Below are 7,147 nucleotides of genomic sequence, written 5' to 3'. Positions count from 1 at the left end.
GTGCAACTTATACATGTACAGAGAGCTAGATAGATGGCAGATGAGTCCAAAATGTCCATATACAGAGAGTTAGCTACATGGCAGAGTAGTCCAACATGTCCATATAGAGTGTACTAGCTACCAGGCAGATGAGTCCAACTTGTCTATATACAGAGAGCTAGCTATATGGTAGAGTAGTGCATCATTTCCATATACAGAGTTCAAGCTACATGGCAGATGAGTCTAAATTATTCATGTACTTAGAGCAATCTACATGGCAGTGTAATCCAACATGTCCATATATAGGGTACTAACTTCAAGGCAGATGAGTTGAACTTCTCCACATACTGAGAGCTAGCTACATGGCAGAGTACTCCAACATGTTAATAGAAAGTGTGCTAGCTAGCTATATGGTAGACATGTCCAATATGTTCTTATACAGAGAGCTACCTACTTGGCATTACACCCCAACATATCCATGTACATAGAGCTGGCTACATTGCAGACGAGTCCAAAATGTCCATATACAGAGAGGTAGCTACATGGCACGGTAGTGCAACATTTCCATATATAGAGTTTTAGCTACATGGCAAATGAGGCCAATATGTCCCTATACTGAGAGCTAGCTAAATAGCAGACAAGTCCAATATATCATACACAGAGAGCTAACTCCTTCACAGATCAGTCCAACATATACATGTACAGAGATCTAGATTCATGGCAGACAAGTCCAATATGTTCATATACAGAGAGCTAGCTACATGGCAGATTAGTACAACATTTCCATATACAGAGTTCTAGCTACATTGCAGATGTGTCCAATGTCCATGTACAGAGAGCTAGCTACATGGAAGAGTTGTGCATCATTTCCATATACAGAGTTCAAGCTACATGGCAGATCAGTCCAAAGTGTTCATGTTCAGAGAGCTAGCTACATGGCAGATGAGTCCAACATGTCCATATACTGAAAGCTAGATACATGCCATACAAGTCCATTATGTTCACGTACAGAAACCTAGCTATATGGCAAGGTAGTCCAACATGTCTATATACAGAGTTTCAGTTGCAAGGCAGATGTGTTCAACGTGTCCATATTCTTTGAGCTAGCTACATAGCAGAGAAGTCAAATATGTCCGTATAAAGAGAGGTAACTTCTTGGTAGGTCAATCCAACATGTACAGAAAGCTGTCTACATGATAGATGAGTCTAAAATGTCCATATACAGAAAGTTAGCTACAATGCAGGGTAGTGCAACATTTTTATATACAGGATTCAAGAAACATGACAGATGAGTCCAACATGTCCATATTATGAGAGCTAGCTACATGGCAGAGAAGTACAATATGTTCATATACAGAGAGCTAGCTTCATGCCAGGGTAGTGCAATATTTATATATACAGACTTCTAACTACTTGGCAGATGTTTTCAACGTGTCCATATACAGAGAGCTAGCTATATGGTAGGGTAGTGCAACATTTACATATACAGTGTTCTAGTTACAAGGAAGATGAGTCCCCTTATCTATATACAGAGAGCTAGCTACATGGCAGGGTACTGGAAAATTTCCATATACAGATTTCAAGCTACAAGGCAGATTCATCCAACTTGTCCATATACTGAAAGCTTGCTTCATGTCAGACGAGTCAAAATGTACAAAAACAGAGACCTGGCTAAATTGCAGAGTAGTGCATCATTTCCATATACAGAGCTCAAGCAACATGGCAGATGAGTCCAAATTGTTCATATACTGAGAGCTAGATATATGGCATAGTAGTCTAACATGTCCATATACAGTGTACTAGCTCCATAGCAGATGAGTCCACCATGTCAATATACTATGAGCTAGATTCATTGCAGACAATTCCAATATGTTCACATACAGAGAGCTAGCTACAAGACAGATGAGTCCAACTTGACTATAAACAGAGAGGTAGCTATATGATATGGTAGTGCAACATTTTCATATAGAGAGTTCTAGCTACAAGGCAGATGAGTCCAACTTGTCTATAAACTGAGACCTAGCTACATGGCAGACTAGAGCAATATGTCCATATACAGGGTACTACCTACATGGCAGATGAGTAGAACATATCCGTACTGAGAGCTAGCTACACGGCAGAGATGTACAATATGTTCATATACAGAGAGCTAGCTCCATGGCAGGGTAGTGCAAGATTTCCATATACAGAGTTCATGCTACAAGGAATATGAGTACACCTTATCTGTATACAGAGAGCTAGCTATATGGCAGGATACTGCAACATTTCTATATAAAGATTTCCAGCTACAAGGCAGATGAGTCCAACTGGTCCATATACTGAGACCTAGCTACATGACAGAGTAGTCCAACATTGCCATATAGAGGGTACTAGCTACATGGCAGATGAGTCCAACATGTCCATATACTGAGAGCTAGTGACATGGCAGATAAATCCAATATGTTACATGCAGGGAAGTGCAACATTTCCATATACACAGTTCTAGCTACAAGGGAGATGAGTTCAACTTGTCTATATACAGAGAGCTAGCTATGTGGCAGAGTAGTGCAAAATTTCCATATACAGCTAGTTTCACGGCAGACAAGTCCAATACGTTTATATACAGAGAGTTACATACTTGGCAGACCAGTTCAACATACCCATGTACAAAGAGCTAGCTACATGGCAGAGTAATGAATCATTTCCCTATACAGAGTTCAAGCTACATGGCAGATGAGTGCAAAGTGTTCATATACTGAGAACTAGCTGCATGGCAGAGTATTCCAATATGTCCATATAATGAGTAAAAATTACATGGCAGATGTGTCTAACGTGTCCATATACTCTGAGCTAGCTACATGGCAGACAATTCCAATATGTTCATATAGAGAGAGCTAGATACATGGCAGGACAGTGCATTTACAGAGTTCAAACTACATGGCAGGTGAGTCCACTTGGTCTGTATACAGAGAGCTTGCTTCATGTCAGGGTAGTGCAAAATTTCCATATACAGAGCTCCAGCTACAAGGCAAATGAGTCCAACTTGACGATATACAGAGCTAGCTATATGTCAGAATAGTAAACATTTCCATATAGAGAGTTCTAGCTACAAGGCAGATGAGTCCAACTTGTCCATATACTGAGACCTACCTACATGGCAGATTAGTTCAACATGTCCATATAAAGGGTACTAGCTACATAGCAGATGAGTAGTACTTATCCATATACTGAGAGCTAACTGCACGGCACACAAGTACAATATGCTCATATACACAGAGCTAGCTACATGGCAGGGTAATGAACCATTTCCATATACAGAGTTCTAGCTACAAGGCAGATGAATCCAACTTGACTATATACAGAGAGCTAGCTACATGGCAGGGTAGTGAAATTTTCCATATAGAAAATTGTAGATAGAAGGCAGATGAGTCCATCTTCTACATATACTGAGACCTGGGTACATGGCTGAGTAATGCATCATTTCCATATACAGAATTCAAGCTACATGGCAGATGAGTCCAACATGTCCATACTGAGAGCTAGGTACATGGCAGAATATTCCAACATTTCCATATGCAGGTAATAGCTACATGGCAGATGAGTCGAACATGTCCATATACTGAGAGCTAGCTACATGGCAGAAAAGTCCAATATATTCATATACAGATAGCTACCTACTTGGCAGATCAGTCAAACATGTCCATATACAGAGTTCTAGCTATATGGCAGATGTGTCAAACATGTCCATATACTTAGAGCTAGCTACATGGCACAGTAGTCCAACATGTCCATATACAGGGAACTAGCTACAAGGCAAATGAGTCCAACATGTCCATATACGGAGAGATAACTACGTTGCAGAATGTCCAATATGTTCCTATCCAGAGAACTACATACTTGGCAGTTCAGTCTAACATATCCATGCACAGAGAGCTAGCTACATGTCTCATGAGTACAAAATGTCCATATACAGAGAGCTAGCTATCTGGCAGGGTAGTGCAACAATTCCATATGCAGATTTCTAGCTACAAGGCAGATGAGACCAACTTGCTATATACAGAGAGCTAGCTACATGGCAGAGTAGTTCAACATTTACATATACAGGGTACTAGATACATGGCAGATGAGTCCAACATGTCTACATACTGAGAGCTAGCTACATGACAGACAAGTCCAATATGTTCATATACAGAGAGCTAACTCGTTGGCAGATCAGTCCAATATATCCATGTACAGAGAGCTAGCTACAAGTCAGATGTGTCTAATGTGTCATTATACTGAGATCTAGCTACATGGCAGAGTAGTACAACATATCCATGATCACAGTTCTAGCTATATGGGAGATGAGTCCAATGTGTCCATATACTGAGAGCTAGCTACATGACAGAGTAGAGCAACATGTCCATATACAGGGTAATAGCTACATGGCAGAGTAGTGCATCATTTCCATATACAGATTCCAAGCAACATGGCAGATGAGTCCAACTGGTCTATATACCGAGAGCTAGCTACATGGCAGGGTAATGCAACATTTCTATATGCAGAGTTTTAGTTACAAGGTAGATGAGTCCACATTGACTATGCACAGAGAGCTAGATACATGTCAGGGAAGTGCAACATTTCCATATACAGAGTTCTAGCTACAAGGCAGATGAGTCCAAAATGTCCATATGCTGAAAGCTAGCTACATGACAGAATAGTGCCACATGTCCATATACAGGGTACTATCTACATGGCAGATGAATCCAACATGCCCATATACTGAGAGCTAGCTACATGGCAGAAAAATTCAATATGTTCATATACAGAGAGCTACCTACTTGGCAGATCAATCCAGCATTTTCATGTACTGACAGCTACCTACATGGCAGATGAGTACAACATGTCCAAATACAGAGTTCTAGCTACATGGTGGATGTGTCCAATGTATCCATATATTGAGAGCTAAATACATAGCAGATCAGTCCAAAATATCCATGCACAGAGAGCTAACTACATGTCTGACAAGTCCAGAATTTCCATATACAGAGTTCTAGCTACAAGGCTGATGAGTCGAAAGTGTCCATATACTGAGAGCTAGCTACAAGTCAGATTAGTTAAACATGTCAATATACAGGGTACTAGCTGCATGATAGATGAGTCCAACATGTGCATATACAGAGAGCTAGCTACATGGCATAGTAGTGCATCATTTCCATATTCAGAGTTCAAGCTACACGGCAGATGAGTCAAAGTGTTGATATACTGAGAACTAGCTAACGGGCCGAGTAGTGCAATATGTCCATATACAGGGCAGTAGCTACATGACAGATGAGTTCAACATATCAATATACAGAGAGCAAGCTACATGGCAGACAAGTCCAATATGTTCCTATACAGAAAACTACCTACTTGGAAGATCAGTCCATCATATCCATGTACAGAGTTATAGATATATGGCCTATGTGTCCAACGTTTCCATATACTGCGAGCTAGCTACATGGCAAAACAGTCCAATATGTTCATATACAGAGAGCTCGCTACGTGGTAGGGTCATGCAACATTTCCATATACACAGTTCTAGCTACATGGCAGATGTTTCCAACATGTCCATATACTGAGAGCAAGCTACATAGCAGAGTAATCCATCATCTCCATATACAGGGAACTAGCTATATGGCATTTGAATCCAACATGTCCATATACTGAACAGCTAGCTACACGGCAGCGTTCTAGCTATAAGGCAGATGAGTCCAACTTGACTATATACAGAGAGGGAGCTACATGACAGGGTAATGCAACATTTCCACATAAAGAGATGTAGCTACAATGCATATGAGTGCAACTTGTCAATATTGTGAGACCTAGCTACATGGCAGAGTAGTCCAACTTGTTCATACACCGGGTACAAGCTACATGGCAGATGAGTCCAACATGTCTATATACTGAGAGCTAGCTACATGGCAGACAAGTACAATATGTTCATATACAGAGAGCTTGCTAGATGGAAGGGTAGTGCAACATTTCCATATAAAGTGTACTAGACACAAGGCAGATGAGTCCAACTTGTCTAAATACAGATAGCTAGCTAAATGGCAGTGTAATGCAGCATTTCCATATACAGAGTTCTAGCAACAAGGCAGATGAGTCCAACTTGACTATTTACAGAGAGCTAGCTACATGGCAGGGTAGTACAACATTTCCATATAGAAAGTTCTAGCGACAAGGCAGATGAATCCAACTTGTCCATATACTTAGATCTAGCTACAGGGCAGAGTAGCCCAACATGTCCATATACAGCATCCTAGCTACATGGCAGATGTGTCCAACATGACCATATACTGAGAGCTAGCTACATGGCAGTAAAGTCCAAAATGTTCATATACAGAGAGATCGCTACATGGCAGGGAAGTGCAACATTTCCATATATACAGTTCTAGCTCCATAGCAGATGTGTACAACATGTCCATATACTGAGAGTTAGATACATGGCAGAGTAGTGCAACATGACCATATACAGCATATTAGCTACATGGCAGATGAGTTCAACATGTTCAAATACTGTGAGGTAGCAACATGGAAGACAATCCCAATATGTTCATATACAGAGAGCTAGCTACATGGTAGGGTAGTGCAACATTTCCATACACAGAGTTCTAGCTACAGGGCAGATGAGTCCAACTATTCTATATACAGAGAGCTAGCTACATGGCATGGTAGTACAACATTTCCATATACAGAGTTCTTGCTACAAGGCAGATGAGTACAACTTGACTATATACAGAGAGGTAGCTACATGGCAATTAGTGCAACATTTCCATATACAGAATCTAGCTACAAGGTAGATGAGTACAACTTGTCCATATACTGAGACCTAGCTACATGGCAGAGTAGTCAAACATGTCCATATAAAGGGTACTAGCTCCATGGCAGATGAATCCAACATGTTCATATATTGTGAGCTAGCTACGTGGAAGACAATTCCAATATGTTCATATACAGAGAGCTAGCTACATTAAGCTTAGTGCAACATTTCCATATATGGAGTTCGAGCAATAAGTCAGATGAGTCCAACTTGACTGTATACAGAGAGCGAGCTACATGGCAGGGTTGTGCAACATTTCCACATTGAGAGATCTTGCTACAAGTCATATGTGTCCAACTTGTCCATATTGTGATACCTAGCTACATGGCAGAGTAGTCCAACATT

This window comes from Chrysochloris asiatica, unplaced genomic scaffold (assembly GCF_000296735.1).
Source record: "Chrysochloris asiatica unplaced genomic scaffold, ChrAsi1.0 scaffold00413, whole genome shotgun sequence".
Taxonomy (NCBI): domain Eukaryota; kingdom Metazoa; phylum Chordata; class Mammalia; order Afrosoricida; family Chrysochloridae; genus Chrysochloris; species Chrysochloris asiatica.
This window is presented reverse-complemented; position numbering follows the sequence as displayed.